A 19,945-nucleotide genomic window follows, 5' to 3' on the forward strand; every position below is an offset into this window, starting at 1 on the left:
AACTTAATGATTGCTCTGTCAACAAAGATATGTCTGAAGAGTAGATACTTACATGAATTTTTAAAATAAAATGCATTTTTAAAATACATCTATAAATTATGCAGTACAACTTTTACCTTTGTGGTACGTTTTGGTTTTTTTGTTTTGTTTTGTTTTTTAAATTTTTCACAAAACATTGGTATCATTAAAATAGCAATTTTCCCATGCAGGTTTCTATAGTGTCATAGCATCCAAAAATCAAACAAGGAGGAAGTAAACTGATCCTAGATCTTATCTGGCACCCATCTAACTGCACAGAAAAATTAAATTTTAAATAAATTTTAAATGCTGTGAGTGACTTTATCACTCTCTACAACTCCCTGAAAGGTGGCTGTAGTCAGGTGGGGTTGGTCTCTTTCTCCAGGCAACAACTGACAGAACCAGAGGACACAGTCTCAAGCTGCACCAAGGGGAAATATAGGTTGGATGTTAGGAAAAAGATTTTTACAGAAAGGGTGATAAAGTACTGAAATTGCCTGCCCAGGGAGGTGGTGGAGTTACCATCCCTGGATGTGTTAGAACAAAGACTGGATGTGGCACTCCATGTGGTGCCATGGTTTAGTTGAGGTGTTTGGGCATGGGTTGGACTCAATGATCTTGAAGGTCTCTTCCAACCCAGTGATTCTCTGTGATTCTCTGTGATATCTAATATCTCTGCACTTTGATGCAGACTCATTGAACTCACACCTTTTTGAGCATGTGCAGGTAAGAGTTCAGCTGTTCTGTATGGGCTTATCCCTGGAACCTCTACAGGTTGAAAAATCCAACAGAACATTAGTTTTCTTCATGAAGACATCTTATTCTTCTTCTTCGTAAACGGAGAATAGTTTCTCCATTTCTCATATCACTGTCATGGTCCTTTCCAGCATCTGAATACAATTTGGACTCACTTTACCCAGATGTCAGTAACAACAGAGGGCACTGCACACCATTTAAGGACTTGTTATTGTGATATTCAGTTTAAGGACAGAGTTTCTCTTCTTTCTAATATTGTTTTTTAGAGGAGTTATCTGTATAAAATAGCTTAACTTTGAAAATTTAATTTACTACATAACTGTGCTAGATTATCCATATTTCATAAAAGCAGAGATGCAAATACACAAGGTGTCAATAGATTTAAGTACGCCTAGGTTTGTTTTTTCAATGTGTTAATACAAAGAAGGTCAAACAGAATAAAAAATGAAGTGCCTGATAACTTGCCTTAAGCATGACACTGCTGCATTATATTAGGGTGCTCTTTCCAGTGGCAATGTTTATGCTGAGACAAAGCCAGTACAACAATTGGTCTGGTGAGGCCCTGGCTATGCCACTTGCAGAAACTTGCAAAATTTCCATCAAGAGCAGAGGCTTTGAATAATCCCTAAGACATAATGATCACACATAGTGTTTCTGAGACAACCGTCCTTCAGGCTATTTTGTTATGAGTAGAGAATCAAGGTTGTTCCAGTCAGATGGATGGCATAATGCTCTGCACTAAGAATTGCTATCAGATGTACAGATAGGCTTTGATCTCACATCCAAGAAAAACAAAGTGATTCTTAGCTCAGCTATGACATTTTAAAATACTGGGCAAAACTAATCATTACAATAGAGGTTTCTCTGTGCATAGAATAAGCATAGGGAGAAGGAAACATACAAAAACTATTATTATTTTTATCTAACAGGCACCAGTTATATTTAAGTACTTAAACCAGTATCAAGACTTATACGTATGTCCACAGCTAATGAACGTTAACTGCTCAGCTTTCATTGTGCACAATAATTTCCTCCTGAAGAAAACATCAGCTTTGTTATTTATTACTTACTAGTTACTGCTGACTGGTGAAATCATACTGCACCCATACTGCATCCTTGGAAGAATTTTTTTCAACTAGCTGGCACTAGGAATGGTTTAGAAGAACCCATAATAGAGCTATCATTGGCTGCATGTAAAGGAACACATGCTAGAAAGGATCAAATAGTTTCCAGTAAAAAGTCAGATGAGTTTGAAAAGGAAAGATGTGGACCTGTTGGACTGATACAGAGCAGGGTCATGAGGATGCTCAGAGGTTCAAAGCACCCCTCCTATGAGGACAGGCTGAGGAAGATGGGGCTGTTCAGCCTGGGGAAGAGAAGACGTCTGCAAGACCTCAGAGTATCTCTCCAGTAGCTAAACAGGGCCTATAAAAGACTGGAGAGGGAATTTTTAGCAGTACCTGTTGTGATACAAGGGGTAAGGTTTTTTTTTACTAAAGAGGTTTGATTTAGGTAAGATACAGAAAAAAGTTTTTTACAGTGGGAGTGGTGAGACTAACTCAGGTTGGATCAGGTTGCCCAGAGAGGTGGTGGAACATTTTCCTTCCCTGGAAGTGTTCAAGGTCAAGTTAAACAGCACCAAGACACTGGATCTAGTTGAAGATTTTCCTGCTCATTGTAGGGAGATTGGAGTAGATGACCTTTAAACATCCCTTCCAATCAAAACTATTCCTGTATTCTATGATTTTTTTCAGCCTATATTTACTAAATGTCAAGATTTATTAAAGAAATACTGAGACCACTCCATCTTCCAGTGTAAGAGGACTTTTATTTTAAAAATATGAAAGAGCTAGTGTTGAAAGCAAATCTGTCAGGCATTTCACACACTAATCACAAAAGACCCCCACATTTTCTAGAGTTAAAAATAATATTCCAGAAAGATACTGCTCAGAGATGAATTTGCAAAATATGCCATTTATCCTGGAAAAGTTGTCACTTGTGACACATTAGAAACACACAAAGACTGTTATGTGTTATGGGAATGGTCCCCTAATTAGTTTTGTCATTAAAATTTATTGAAAACCATTTTGTTCTTGATATTTCTTAATTATTCCAGTGACACATTCAGATGCCTCCAGATGGCTTGGAGCAGGATAAATCGTACTGAGAATCTTCCCTAACAGCATCCTACTCTGATTGCTAATACCATTCATGCAATATCAAGCGTCTCTATATTAATTTCAACATAATTAAGTAAAAAAACTCAAGAAATTTCTTTGGTGATGTTTTGGGTTTGGGAGAAGTACCTTCAACTGCAAAGATGTGCAATCTGAAATTCAGCAATATCAAAGTCTGAATAGAGAACAAAATTTCTACTGGGAGATTTAGGAAGAGGCTTCCAATACACACAGATGGCTTGATTACTTATTTCCATTCTCACAATGAAAATTTTAAAGTGATATGATACTTTAAAGTGTCATGTCAAAAAAAGTTTTCAGCCAACTTGCCCAATAACAATTGCATTGAAATATTGAACCAGATTCAGGCCCATTAGTTTCTCAGCACTTGAACCGGATTCGATCAGGCCCATTAGGTTCTCAGTACTTACCTTAAGAAAGTTGCATCTTCATTTCTATAGAATGAAAAACACAGATGAAACATGTAAAGATCACACAGCTGAGACCCTGTATTTATCCATAAGGGAAAAAACACTAATATTTTAATGAAATTGGAACCAAGTGTATCATCAGTTTCCTATACAAATAGTATTCCCAATTTCTTTCTTTAAATCTAAAAGTATTTTGGATTAACTATGACAGTATTTTTAAAACTCCTATATAATGGGAAATCCATCAAAAATCTAAGCCTCTGTTAGGCAGACAGACTGATTTGGTCACCAATATTTGACATGCACACAGGTACTTTGACTAAGGGAACTAACATAAGGTAGATTTAAAATGGTACATGCATTGTTACCCAAACCATCTTTCTCTCAAATCCTTTCACATCTATCATTGTGTTTATACTCAATCCCAAGATCTTCTGTGAGACACAAAGTTTCTCATAATATTGATAAACACAGAGATTTACTCATCCTTGAAAAAAGCTAGAAGAGAGGTTGAGCTACAGTTTTCTTATCTGTTTCCCAGATACTTCAAGAAATGAGTCATCTGTAAGAGGACCCGATTCTATGTTTTTCTCTAAGAAAGAAAACAGCGACCTCAAATATCACTGTATTTGAAAGCTTTCTGGCTGAACCATTTCAATAGTCCAGCATCATTTGATGCCTGAGCACAGAACAGGACTTGTGAAGAGGACTGCAATTCCATGATTCTCTAACTCCACCTTTAAGCATCTCATAAAATGCTGAATTTGGGAGGAGTTTCTGAGAAATCACAACTTGAAGAAAAAGAGGCAATATAAGGAAATACACACCAAAGAACGAAAATATATTTTCTGATCTCATTTCTAACCTAACACTTTGTCATTAAGACCTAATATGTTATAAAGATGATAGTGTTAATATTAGGAAAGTAATTCTAAACTACAAAAACATTTCATGTTCTCGATGATACTTAGCTGTTTAGGGCACAGACTCACTTTTTACTTTTTTTTCAAGAATTCAATAAATAAAATAAAAATACAATATAAGTCTTCTGAAAAAAAAATAGAAGAATAGAGATAGAAATGGCAGCTCTCAGTAATTTTAATGACCAGATGAAATAAAACACCTGCTGCATATCAAATGGAGAGAAAAAAAAATTGTCTTTTTTACGAAATGGAGTTTGTTTACAGCCTATGGGGCCACAGATACATTTTCAGAGTTGCACAATAATAGCAAAATCTGTATCAGCCAAAAAGAAAAATGAAGGAGGAAATTAATCAGTGGTGGGAAGCACAGAACATAGTGAACATACAGTCAACACCCATCTGATTGCCTACAGATTTGAGGTCATCCTGACCAGTTCTAAAACCAAAGCAGAACTATGCTATGCTCCTCTGTGTTGGGTCAGCAAGCCCCAGAGGAATCCATGGGCAAAGAGTTGTCTATATTATCTTCTTCAAAACATTCAGGAATTCATCTGAGACCTACAAGATACAGAGACAGGGTATTAAGCCAAAGGGTGAATCAGTGGTAGGACATATTCTTCTAAGAAGTTGTAGGTAGTGACTCTTCACAGAAAGACTTAAAATAAAATGCCTGAACATTTCAGACTGGATTTTTTGTTTACTATTTGAAACACAGGCTTCAGGATATGATGACTTTCCTACCATGCAAATAGTGGATCTTATTAAAAAATCTTAAGCTCTGATGCACAGCTACTTATTCCACTATATAAACTGGATTTTTTTTTAAACAAATGGTATCCTATTTTTTTCAGCAAGAAAAACTGTGACACAAATTTCCTCAGAATTAATAGCTAATTAATCAAATGTAGCACCTGAATTCTGGAGCATTTTATATTACAAGTTTTTGATGTCCTCAGAGCAGTGCTGAAAAAGTTACTCTATTCAAGTATAATCTAAAATGCTGCCACCCTTTCTCCAGACATCGAGAATCACAACAAATAGAAGATTTGCTTGAACAGTAGAAGAGAAAAAATGGCCCCTCATCTGTCTGAAACAAAACATTATACTTAGGAAAGAAGGCCAACAGGGTAACAGGTATTTGAACTAAACTCATGGCAACCCATTCAACCTTTTCTAAACCAAGAATCTTTTCTCAGAAAGCTACTATCAGCCTCTTGACTTCTAACAATTTCAAGTATATCAAGTCTACTGCAAAGCAGAAGCACTAGAGCCAGATGAAAAGCTTGGAAATTTGTAAAGAGGATAGATTCTAATTTTTTAGAGGGAATAAAAGGGTATGAAACCCATTGAAAATTACTTGGGCTTTTTTTTGCAGCTAATTATTTTGAAAACTAAAAATGTTACCTGAATAATTTTTTTTTTGTGAGATGTAATGTCTCAGTAATAATGGAGAATTAATGAGGCCCAGTTAACCAGATAAACCATGCTTCAGCTTCTAACATGCTCAGTATGCACAATAATTATCAGAAAGAGCATCTAATTAATCAAAGGTAATTCTGACAATCAGTTGCTAATGTAGCTATGCAGGCCAAGGTTTGTTAACCCATCTCTCTCCCAAAAACTTATTATGCCAGTAAAGCAAATCAAAGAGAACAGATGCCTTTATTTTTTTATGACTTGTTCTTCTTTCATCTGTTAAACTTGTAAATATTGCAGACTTTGAGAGCTCTCCTTAAGCAGAGTTGGTGAGGAGATGATCACAAACAAAATAACACAAAGCTCAGGGATATTTTTAAGGCAGCTTTTGGAAACGACTACCTTGCTTTTGCTGCTCTGACTTGTGTTTCCATGGAAGCAGGACTAGACATGGACACAGTCACTAGCAGATGAGGCAATTTCAGCTGCCAGTTTCTAGTTCTCAGCTGTTTCCATGACAACCCAACCAGTGCTGGCGCCCTGAAAAGGAGGTGAGGTATTTAAAACACTACAGTACTTTTAATAAATATCTGCTGCTGTACACGCACAACACAGGCACCTTACATCTCCAGCTACAAAACCGCTGCTCAAAGGAGCACTGAAAATACATCTTGATACCAGCTACTACTATTTCCCTGGGCAGGTTTCAAGGAAAAAGAATGGATGGTTTCTGAGAGCTAATTCCATCCTGACATTCAGGAGCCAGGGGGAAGGGTTGTTCTCTTCTTTCAAAAAGAAGATGGAGATAGATAATGAAGCTGTGCTAAATATATGCTATTGTTTCACAAGGAAAACACAATATTTTTCTATATTTGGTGTCATTTTGCTATAAAGAATTAACCAAAGCCCTCTTGAAAAAGTGACAGTCTGGTAGATGTGGGACTGAACAACTTAAGATAGTTCTCAGGGTGCGCAGAAATTTTGGGGCAGCAACTGCCTTTTTCTTTGCTTAAATTTTTCACACTTTTTGAATAGATGCATATGTCTTTGGTCTTAGGAAGAGATAGATGCAGTCAAGGGCCATCTTCTTCTGTCTGCACTCTTTGGAGAAAGGGTACACAGGCATCAGTTCTTCTGCCAGCAGGTACATGTCACAAGAAACAGCTGCAAACCAATTCTCATTTTAATCCTAGCTGCAATTTAAATCTGTTCCCTCCCCTTAAACAAAGCACTTGAGCTAGAAAGGATTTAAAAAGAGAGAGAAAAGCCAAGTTTGTTCATCTTGCTAAGAGAAACTTAAATATGGCACCTCTGGAAATAAGGGGAGGTGGATTGGTATGTGTAAATTGTTATACAAAAGCAATAATACATTTTGTGTAGAGGTTGTGATGTCCTGTCTCAGAAAACTGAAAACCCAAAGGGTCCATACCATTTCTGATGCAACTTATAGGAAAAGGAAAAATAAGGGATGGCATCTTGAATAAATGTCACCTGTAATGCAAGCCTGTATTTCTTCAGAAACAATATTGTCACCACTATATATTGCATATACCAAGAGAAAATGCTAAAGGCTTTCTCTGAGCAATGAAGCAGAGAATAAGTAGACAACCAATAAAATTGGAATAAAAAGCCTTAAAGCAAGTATTAAAACCAGATTGTCATAAGGGAGCATAAAGTTTGGTACCAGAATTAGGAACAAAGCTCTGCTTTTGCTCTTCTGTCTTCCAGAGGTGCCTAATTATCATAATACAAGGATGACATAGGCTAGTGGAATTAAGTTTGTCAGCGTTCTCTCACATTGTGAATACATCAGATTCGGACTTCCATGATATAAATCAAACCTACCAGACTCCTACATGATGAGAGCTCATCCAATAGGTCCACAAATTAATGACCTCATGAGGTCTTTAATTCAATCTTTTATAGATATGCACAAAATATCGTTTTCATGAAACAAATTACATTTTAACAAAGGAGTTTTTGAAGATAATTGTGTGTTCAGTCAAATTAATAAAAATACTTGCTTTGTTGGGAAAGTATAAACAGTTGGAAATACATACATAATGTGTTATTCAAAGAAATTGGCCAACAAAAAAATTGAGATTCAGAACAGACTTCCTTTATTCCTGCTTGAAAATTGCCTTTAGTGCATTTACAGCTGTCTGCCTATTGTACCTACTACATAAGGCTGGCATTTCTGTAGTGGTAAGAAAGCATTTGAAGGATTCTGAAAACCTACCAACTCAAAAACATCAAAGTATTGGGAGCATTATCATTCCTAAGAAAATATTACTCAATTTGGCCAAGAAATAAAAAATTGATTTTGGTTTTGCATGTCTGTACAAAGGACCATCCTGCCCCTTGCCAGCCTCTGACACATATTTTAGAATGCATTATATGTTTGAATTCCCATGCCATACCCCTGAAATATTCCAACAAAACTGAAGAAGGATAACATACAACCAGACATGATTTTTTTTTTATGGTATTTTTAAAGTAGCAGAAATAATGTTTAAGTTTATCAGCCCAAGCTACCACAGCTTTCCAACAGAGGGAAAAATTATTTTTGATTGTTGGGAAAGAATTATGCAGAAAGGAAAAGTCAGAACAAAGCTTTAACTTTTTAGATAATAAAAAGATCACAGGTTGGGAGCCAGGTCCTTCAGTATGACAAGACTGCAGTGGAGCCAGAATTACACTGAACAGTGCTCTCTATTAGTGTTTCAAACTGCACTAGCACAAAGCCTGATGATCTTTGTGTTTGCCATAGAACTTGAACATGTGCAGGCAGGAAATGCATCCACAAAGAAAAGGTCAATGCCTATATCCTGGAAATAACACTCCTAGCCTTGCCTTAAGGCACAAGCAGGCTGAAAAAAGCCTTGAACTGTGAGGAAGCCATTGCTGAGTATACAGAGCAAAAACTAAAATGCTGTTGAGAATTCAGTGGTATGGGGTGAAGTCAAGACTACTTAACAATGTCATTTAGGGTTAGGAGCATAGAGCATGACTTTACTACAAAACAGAAGGATCTGTGGAACAGAAGGCAGAATCCATCACCATGAACAGCTTTACAGCTTTGACAGAAAGCTCCAGGAAATACAGAAATGCACTGCCCAGTTTTATGAGTGCAACTAGAAGGAACAGTTCTTGCTCTAGTTTTTGCCAGGTCTCCAAACATGACAGTCAAAAAAGGTTTCCCACAAGCTAAACTGAAGATAAGCTGTGTATGACAGCTAGCTAAATTGTTTATATGGGATCAGACAGAAATCTCAGAAGCCTGAAGTGCTGCATTTTTCGTATCTGCCTATAGAAGCAGGTCCGTGGAGGGCACATGAGGATGAGTCAAGTTAGAACAGAAAGTAATTCAGTACCTGCTCTGAGGCAGACAGAGGGGAAATTACACAAGAGCAAGAACTTAATATTTGACTCATGGTCTAGGTGAGAAGAGAAAAATTTGCTGCTACTTACAGTAGATTATGCTCTTACACACAATTGATTACTTCAACTTCTGAAAGGAGCACCATGGGAGAGAAATGTAAAGAAGTTGAAGGAATGTGGGCAAGAATTTCTCTCTGTAAAATCAGAAGAGCAAAGTGGTAGCAGAGCTGATGTCAACTAAGCCACGGACAAATTAAATCAAATAGGAAATTATTCTAGCCATGTTGGATCACTTCAGAACATTTTTCCATGGGCCAGCAAACAAGAAACACACATGCCAAAGGGCAGGAGACTTATATTTTCTTTCCCATAAATCCCTGGCAGCCGAGAGGAGAAATGCCATCCTGAAAAAGGAGGTTGTCACTGTTAACACAGAGCTGCATGCAACTAAATCACTGAGTAGTTACACAAGACCAAACAAAAGATGGTCGCAGGTCACAAAAGATGATTGTAAGTTGCAGGTGATTGTAAGTTACAAAATGGAGTCAAAATTCTGGGAAGACATTCTCCTTCATGTATTTTAAGTTAATCCTGCTCAACAATATGTGAATAACAGAGGTAGAAGGCAGATGGAAAACAAACTGATTCTCTAAATTGAAAAAGTAGAAGACATTAAATATAGGGAGAAGAAGCAAAAATCAAATAAAATGTGCAGCTACATTTGGGTGTATTGGTTATCACTGCAGTTAGAGATAAATCAAAAGTATTTCAGCTCAGTTCTGAGGCCAAAGTTGATCGAGCCACAATTAAAAGCCATAGCAATAATAAAAATTATGGTCAGACCTCTATTATGTGTTTTATTGTAATGTAAAAGCTAGAATATGTTTCTTTTGACTCATATATTATATAAGTAAGCACTCTTTCAGGAATCAAAGGACACCATTTTTTAACAAAACTACTGCTAGCCAAATGACTATATAAATTTGTTAGATTTATATAAATCAATATTTAATTTGTCCATTATTCTTTTAAATAGCACTTTAAAATTCATATACTCCATATTTTGCATTGTCTTCACTGAATCATAAACAGAGGAAAACTGCATTAAAACTACAGCTTTTCCCAAAAGAAATGATAGAATTTTAGAGTTTTCTCTTTGCTGTCATGATTGAAAGAAAATGAGCAGCTGTCATGATCCCAGACAAGGAGAAAAAGCACAGTCCCTTTATTAAGCCAGATATGTGGAGTTCTATGAGTTAAAATCAAAAAATTCCTTCAGCAGATCTTTGGTTTCAGTAGTTCCTTGTCATGAATCAGAAACCAAGCTGCCAATCAAGGAAAGATATGTTTTTGTAATACTTCAACGTTATGTCTCAATAAAGTCCCATTTCAGTCTTTTGGGCTGTCGGTATTCGTGGTGGCATCATGCTGGAAGGATTTCTGAGTATTAGTCATCCAAAGAGAGCTTCAGGGCTCTTTCCTGGGTGGCAAGGGCTAGAAGCAGGAGCTGAGTCATGCAGCCATGCCTCCTTGCAACATCACCAAGTCCTGCAATTTATGATGAGTGCCTGTAAGCCCGTGGCAAAGGAAATAAGCTCCTTTATAAGAAAAAAAACCAGTAGATTTGAAGATGATTCTTTTCTGTCTTAATCAAAAGTAGCATACTTGGTAATGCTGGGAAGTAAAATGCTTTCCTCAGAAAAGCTTCCATACTATAAAAGAGTTATATGTATGTCTCCCTACATCAAAATACCCTTCTTTCTATGGTAATTTCAAGGCAACCTCGGACATTGCTATGCTTTATGATAGCAGAATTTCCTGCAACAGTTTTTCCAGAAAAAAACCAATTTTCAATGAAAAAGAGGGATTCCTCAGTATCCAAATATTAATTTTCTATATTTGAAATACCTAAAATTTCAGATTATTTATAGTTAGTATTTTTACTTTCTGCTTTAGAGATGATTGTATTTTGCTTCACATATTCCTCTAATTTTGTAATTTATTTTAGCAATGTTATCTTCAACACTATTTTCTTTATGTTTTCAGTATTTTTATAACACCTACTTTTACTATTTTTCCAATTTCCTTGGAACATTCAATTATTTTGTTTTCATTCTTAACCATCGTGAAAAACTTTATTTTTAAAGATAAGAGCTTCCAGGTAACACAGTCAATCTTTCTTGTCCTTTAGTAATTTCTTCTGTCATTTCCCTCTTAGCCAGTGCAGCTTTTCAAAGAGAAATTTAAGAAGATGGCCTGAGAAAGCGTTCATACCTAAAATATTGTTAAGTGTCCTGATGCCTCTCATTATTCTTATTTACCTTTGATCTTTTGCAGTCAGTTTTCTAAAGAGAAATTTTCCACCATGGTAACGGACAAGCAATTAAATGGAGTTTTAGACCTGCCTCTGTTTTAAAATTGTGTTTTATGTATGTACAAATCAACATTACATTGCCTAAAGTTCTGAAAAATTATTGTGCATACTTTGCAGAGCAGTTCCCTTGGAGATATTGTTTGTTTCATTCAAACATTTAGACTTCTACAGCTGATATTTCAAGATATCCAGAATTGATATTCATTACATGCTAACTATGCAGCAATATTTTTTTTTCTTTAAATTTTCATGGGTTAAAACAAAATAATCCACTGCAAAACAGCCGGTAGTTTAAAAATATTCATGTAGTGGACGCAAGAGCAAATCCCTGTTATGTCCATTTTAAAAGAAAAAATTGCACACTTTGTCATAAGGCCTGGCATTTTCCAAGTCCATAACTGTTTGACCATTTTACACAATAGCCTAGATCTAATGAGGACATTTCCTAATAAAGACTATGCATCTGTACACTGAAAATCAAAGTTCAAGACTCCTACACAGCCTAAGGGAAGACTTCAGCCAGAATGTTACTGGAGACAAATAAAGACCCTTTTCTCACACTGCTGGCATCTATTTTTGATTTTGCTCTATAACTCCATCCTACACTTGGGACTTCTTTTGCTACAGATTTTTTTTATGTTATGCATTCTCTTCACTATCATATTCCTTCTGAAACAAAACATGAAAAGGAGAAAGTAGAACAGTAAAAACCAGAAGAAGCAGCTACTTTAATACACCTAAAGCTAAATTACTCAGCATAAGGAGGTCATCTGGCTTATACTGCAATTAACCGGACTTTCATTATTTAATAAGAGAAATCCATAGTAAAATGCTTAATTTATGATTTGCCAGGCTATAAAATATTCACTGTTTTCATTTTATTTTTTGAAAATCAAATGTATTTTGAATAACTGATTTAAATATGTAAAATGGATATTGTTTGTATGCCACATGCCATATTAAGTCAACAAAATTAGAAAAAAATCTCATCATACAACTAGGAGTAAATTATGATCCTCAATATTTCATATGCCTTTCATTATGAGCTGAAACATCACAAGCAATTAGACTTTATAAACCAGAAAGAACAAAAAAGAAATTGCATGTAGATTAGAATAAAGATTCAATTATTCAAAATATTCTTTTAATGAAAATGGATTGTTCTTCATTGACATAAGCAGCATCACTTGAAAGACAGTAAGGCTACTTTTGTGTTGAGAACATTTTAGAAATTTCAATGGGACTGAAAAGAACCCAGACAAGGAGGCTTCTGGGTCACTGACTTCAATTCTAGTCATTGTAAGTACCTAAAGATTATAATAAGCTTTATGAAGATGAAGGTTTCATCTAAAAATGTGTTACTTCTTTTACTACATCAGATCCTACTTAATTGCACCATGCCCTCTATGGTTTAATGACTTTCCTTTAATTTCCAACCTACATCTTTTAAGGGAATTTATGTGTTATTACAATTTTTATCTAAAAAGATATTCTCTCTATATGGTGCTTATCTTTCTGGAGTATCTAGCAAACACTGGGAAGAGAGTCAGTGCATTTTAGAATACTCAGTTCTATGGTTAATGCCATATACAGTAAACCAATATTAGAAGATCTTGAGTGTTTCTAAATCACTTGGTAGTAGAAAGTTATAAGTACCCTTAACTCCTATTAAAAAGAATCAGGATGAGAAAATGCCTGTCCTCCTGCATAATCAAACCCTCTGAGAGTACTAAACAGGGAGTTGAACTGCAATATTACATCCAGGAGAGAATTACACTGAAATGCTTCCTGTTAATAAAATATTTCCATATGGTAGCCCAACAGCACTCTATTCTCATTTGTATAAAAAAGCATTTACAGTTCTGTAGGAAACATAATTAGTCTTGAAAAATGTTTTATAATTAAATCACAGATTTTATGTGTTTTTCGTGGTTGTTTCCAGCTCACCACAGAACCTTCTTCTGTGGTTTCATGGTTACACACTCAAGGCACTACATCCCCCGTACAGGAACTGCGCTGCACAGGTTGGAATTGCCAGTGAAGAAGTGCTGGGGCCTGATGCTCATTCCCTACCAACACCCTCCTGGCTCTGGCTGCACTCCGCTCTTCTCAGGGACCTGTGGTGTTCCTCCAAGGGTGCAGCCATAAAACCTAGCACAAGGCAGGCAGACTTGCAGCAGGTCGGGGAGGATGTGGACAAGGGCAGCTTGTTTTCTGATCAATATAGCAGAGAGATGCTCTGCTCTCCCAAAGGCAACACTTCCTGCCAACCTTTGCAAATACTGCACTTCTGTAAAAACAATAACACATAGCAATGTGTCAATGCAGGGTGTAGGTTTAGAATATATGAGAAGGAAAATTGCTTTTCCAGTAAACAGGAAATACATCAGCAATTAATGTTTTTATTCCCAAAGAAAGTGTTACCACCTTCAAAAAAATAATACTGCCACTGTGAAAACATTTCTTTATATGAAGCAGGCTATCTCAATGCTTTTTGTCTCTGTAAAGTCAGATCCAAATGAACATCTCTTTGAAAGACTGTCTTTTCTCAAAGCTCATGAATCTGACATACCAGTCCCTGAGCCCTTACAGCAGCTTTCCAGTTCCAGCTCCTTCTCTGGCAGCCTCCAAAGGAATCATTCAAAGACTGTGCTTGCAGAAACATCCTTTTCATACATATTATTTATATGTACTGAAACAGCAGTTTGTCCCTGTGTTTTTGCATATACTGTGCAATGTAAGTAGGTACAAAATTATCAGCAAAGTGCAGAGCAGTATCTTCATAAAAAATCCCTAGTTAAAAATTCTGACATGAAATTTATACTGAAAGTTGCCATTCTCCTGAGCATCCAAATATGTCTCTGTGCTTTCATTTTCAATTTTATAAACTTTGGAGGTACTGTTTCTTCTGGTTTTGTGGGGTTTTTGTTTGTTTGTTTGTTTTTTCTAGAGATATTTTTTAGGGAATTATTTTGTCTTTCCTTGTAAGTGGATTACAGGTATAAAAAAAGAGTATTATTCTGCAGTGTTGTTTGATTTTGGCTTTTGACAAATAAAGAAGGCAAGAAATCCTTCAAATTGTAGAGGATGCACTGAGCTACAATGCACCCTATGTCATCACACACAGTACGCACAGCAGAGAAACTTACACAGGGGTGTCCACCAGTTTTGGAAATGCCATGTGCTTTCTGTGTATTCTAAATGTAGAGTACATTATGTATGTATGTAGAATATAAATGTAGAATACAAATGTAGAATATTCAGAAACCTGGTAAGTTTTCAAAACAAATGAAAACCCAAATAAATTTTGTCAGATGACACCCATTAAATTAAAACCAAGCCAGTCATAATTCAAGGAGTTCAAAGGGCATACACAAGAGAGGTGTCTTGATTCTGGTGAGGATCAGAAAAAAGACAAAAGTATCTGTCTGATCAGACGAGGATCTTCTTAAATGATATATTCTCCTCTGGGATCAATGCTAGTTAATGGAAAGGCCACAAATTAAAAATAGCTGGTCCACCATAATGTGTTCTGGGGAGAGTTTCAGGAAAGTCTGAGGGTGTGTCTCACATGCTGCTCAATCTAAGACATGGATATACTTGCCAGGAGATTTAACTGGGAAACAAACCCCCTTGGGAAAGATAAGGCAGAATGGAGTGGCTATGCCACTTCAATTGATACTTTGAAGGCAGTGGCCTAAATGTGTCCCTTTTAGGAGTGGCAGGCAAGGCTATATCCATGGTTTGCCTCAAGCCTCTCACTAACTATTTAAGAAAGAATTGAAGTTCTGTGGTGTGTCCCAATCTTTGACAAAGGCTGCAATACAAATCCTATCATGTAGCAAAGCAACATAATCTCAGAAATCAAGTCAGAAAACATTACATAACCTAAAGCATCAAGATGTTGGCATTACCGGTACAGAGTACCTAAAAGGAAGTGGAGGGAAAATGTTTAAGAAATATTTGTAATTATTACAGATAGGACATTTGGTATGTGTAGTCAACCCTAGGACATTATGTTACTGTCTCTCTTTAATCTCCAATAAATATGGCTATTAAGAAATTCACTGTAGATTTATATACAATAAAAAATATCCCACACGCAATATATTCTGAAAACACCAATTTTTATGTTGTGTTTAATCAGAAAATCTACACCTGTGAAGATTTCAAGACCATAATGTGCCACTGTGCTTCTTTTCACACCAGTTATGCAAGTGGCCTTGCAGATTTTCTCATATTGGATGTTCTAATCTTTAATTACCCCAGAGTATTTACTTCCAATGCCAAATCTAACTTCTGTATTTATTCACTGAATCTGCATAACTTCTGTATTTATTCACTGAAACTTATTATTGGTTTTCTTCAAGGTTGGAAAGCACCTCTCAGCTTTTTCATATGACTGTAGGTATATATAACTATTAGTCAAGCTATAACTCAGTTTCTTCCTTAATACATTGTTAACAGAGTGTTAATAAATTGAGTTTTGTCTTTAAGACATTGAACTTTCTAACTTGTGAGGCTTGTCCTTTAGCCTTTCTTTTATTTTTGTGGCCCAACAAGACTCTTGATACAGATTTTAAATGGAAGCAAACCAAGGAATTCTGCTAGAAATGTGTACCACTACATAATGTTTACTTTATGAGGTCTCTCAGAGTAATTTTTCTGTTTGACATGTAGTTCATTCCTTATAATGCAAGGTCTCAAATCAAAATACCATGTGATAAACAATTGAAGTATGCACTATGATCCTAGCAGTCTTTATTAAGTGAAACTAACATTTTGTTTTAAAAAGGTAACACTTTTATTTGAAAAGACCTCTTTTCCATGAAACCATGGTGATTGGCATTAGCTGTATTTTTAGCAACAAAGTCTTTGGTAAGCTAAGGTGCATGGAAATAGAAGCTTAATAGAGCTGAACAGATGATTACCTCAACATCCTCCTCCTTCATACAAAAATAACCATTCTGTAATGCTTCAAACACTGTAAAATTCACAGTGTTTCACAGGTCAGTCTTCCCAATATTGAAAGTGTTCAACTTCATTAGAGATGGAAAACCTGTGATAGAAATTCATAAAGCCTGCACTGATGAAGGTTAAAGGTTGACTTGCCAGGAAAGTTCCTAAAAATCTGCTGTTTGAAACAGTAGTGATATGTTCAGTAATTCCAGGGGGCCATCACTCAGATCCAGGAATCTATTTCTTTCCAAAATTTCTGTGAAATTACTGAACCCACACACTGCACTGAAATCTTTAGACAATGTGCAGAACAACTGATCGTGCCCCCTGGATGAAGCTATTTTTCCTACAAGTCTGTAGGCTCAGTTTTCCTTACAATTCCTCTAGGAATTTCAATATAATAGATGCTCTGGTCAAGAAATTGAGCCTAGTTCCTTTTGCCTATCTGGCACTTGCAACAGGGGCAGCTTCCTTCTATGTCTATGAAAAGATGTAGAAGGCAAAGAGAAACAAGAAAAGTGTTTTCCTTCTTCAATAATTTATTAAGATGTTGGAAATGTTTAAGTCAGAAAGACAGAAATTCCTTCTTTATGATTAACCAGTCTTTTTAATTAACTTGAAAGCATAAGAAAAGACTGGCTGTTTTTAAGAAGTAAAAGTAATTCTATTTATTTGGCTTTGGTTTTCAGGCTTAGAATATTATCACTTTCCAAGCCATCAGGAACAGCTTAGTGAACGATGTTATATAGTAACACAATAATTGAACTCATTCTGCTCCTCTACATCGCTCTGGTGAGACCCCACCTTGAGTACTGCCTCCAGCTCTGGGGTCCCCAGCACTGGAGGGACATTGATTGGTTGGAGTGATTCCAGAGGGAGCCACCAGAATGATCAGAGGGATAGAGCACCTCCCCAATGAGGAAAGGCAGAGACGGCTGGGGCTGTTCATCCTGGAGAACAGAAGGCTTTGGGAATGACCTGACTGTGCCACTCCAGTACCTGAAATGAGCCTACAAGAAAGATAGGGTGAGACTATTTACAAGAGCATGTAGTGAAAGGACAAGGGGGAACGGCTTGAGAAGGGGGAACTGACAGAGAATAGGTTTAGATTAGAGATTAGGAAGAAATTTTTTACTGTGAGGATGGTGAAGCACTGGAACAGGCTGCCCAGAGAAGCTGTGGATGCCCCAACCCTGGAAGAGTTCAGAGCCAGATCAGATGTGGCTCTGAGCAACCTGGTCTAGTGAAAGCTGTCCCTGTCCATAGCAGAGGGATTGGAACAAATGATCTGAAGGGTTCCTTACAACTCAGGGCATTCTATGACTGTATGATTAGCAGGACAAAAAAATTTAGGAGTAACGCTTTGTTTAGGAATCTCACCAGTGCTCATACTTCAGCAGATTGGTTCCTCTGAATTGTTCACCACCCTGTGATGTCAATAGCTAAAATACCAACTGAACAGGTACCACAGGTACTTAACTTTAGATTAACCAACTCAAAGAAGCCTTTCTCAGTTTAAGTAAATATTTTTTATATTTTGAAGTCTGTTCATTCAACTATTTCTTACAAAGCATTATCTCATTATTAAATACCACTAGCAATAAGGTAAGTGCAACAGTGTAGTGTATGACATCCATCCACCAAAGCAACTAAATTTTAAAAAATCTGTAAGTCAGAAAAGGACAAAGATGGGGGGAGGGAGGAGGATGGGGTTTAATCCATCATTTACTTACGGTAAGCTATTCTGTTACTAAATAAAAAAACCCATGTTATGAAGAAATGCAAAAAAAATACATATTAATAACAGAAAGGCATGCTTATTCCCAAATAAAAGAATATATTAGGAATAGAAAAGGCAAGTTTGAATGCAGTATCATAAATAGATTATGAAACCTAATCTTATGTTCTTGAATATTCTTTATATGGATATTCTTCAATTGATACCTTGCAGTGAACCACTACAGGATACACTAAATTCTCATTTTAAGAAATTCTTTTTCTGAGCATCACATAAAATGATCTATTTTTCTGTTACATTTAAGTTAACTAGCATTTAGTAACTAAGGACATAAAGAAATTACAAGCCATATAGAAATGAGACTAATATCAGCACTATGATCAGGAATCTATATCAACAAATTTTATTTGTGCAAGTTGTGACTAATAAATACATCAGTGTTGTATTCCACAACAATCATTTACACTAAAACAGAAAAAGGCTCCTTAAAAGATCAATGCTCTAGAAGAATAATACCCACATAAGAATAATATAAACTAAAGGTTTAACTAAATCACAGCCCACAAGGCTTTTTAAAAATTATTATTTGGCTTTCTGGACTTCCTTGAATAGCATAACATGACACACAGTCTCCCTAAGACTTTCTCTGACTTTCAAGTCATGAGGTTCCTCTCAATATCCCTCCATTGTCCTGTAAAACTTCTTGTAGCTCATAGTTTGCACATCTCTTCTAGACCTCTAGACCTCTAAGGTTACACCAGAACCATAAAATAACCCATAATTTAAACAGAAAAGAACCTTCGGAGATCATCTAATCTTTTTCCTTGCTCAAAACAGATGTTGTTAAATGAGGTTGCTCATGGCCATTTCTAGTACAGACTTGAATGTCTCCAAGGATGGAAATTCCATAACCTCTTTGGGCAACTTATTCCAGTGTTTAACCACCGTTAAAGCCCTGTGACACTTTCAATTTGTTGTCCTGAAATTCTGTTAGAATCTATAATGGCAGTACTTTGAAAAGGCATTTTAGAAAATTCTTTTATATGGTATTGGTTCAGGTGCTGTAACCTGAAGAGATGTAAGTGTTTGCTGATTGATTTTTTAAAACCTGGAATGCCATAATATTAAATAGGTTACTTATTTAGTATGAAAATCTATTTTTTTGAGGCTTGGTTATGAAAAGCTGCCAAGAAAGAAATTTTTCGAATGTCTCTGAAGACAAAGTCTGTTACATCTGCCAAATACATTCAAAGCAACTCAAGGAAAGCATATAGTTAGTTAGATTTTTACCTAGTCAGGATCTTTCCTTGGTTTTATTAATATAGAACATTTTCTATCTGTTTTCTGCTGAAGTAAACCCAGACATACTTTTACCAATTAATTGACTCAGAGCTAAGAAATACGTGTGAAATGTTAACTGTTCCCCATCTATTCTGACTACAGTATGACCTTTAATAGCAGAAAAAATAAGAGGAATTAGATCAAGCATGGCTTGATTAGCAGTAAAACACCTTTTCAGAGCTCAGAATACTTTATTCATTCTTTATATCCTCTGCTCTCACTGCACTATTACTGGGTGAGTAACACCAATATACTTTAACCAACATAAAGATGTCACAGAATCAATCAAATGGAAACTTGTAAATTCATTTTATAGTGTCTGAAACTTACTGAAATCATGGGGAAGGTCAGGCCCCATGTTAGCATATAGAAGAATAAATTTATTTAAATGGTGCAAGGTTAAAAATCAACATTGGATTTCACAGGCTTTA

Source organism: Ammospiza nelsoni, chromosome 4 (genome assembly GCF_027579445.1).
Source record: "Ammospiza nelsoni isolate bAmmNel1 chromosome 4, bAmmNel1.pri, whole genome shotgun sequence".
Taxonomy (NCBI): domain Eukaryota; kingdom Metazoa; phylum Chordata; class Aves; order Passeriformes; family Passerellidae; genus Ammospiza; species Ammospiza nelsoni.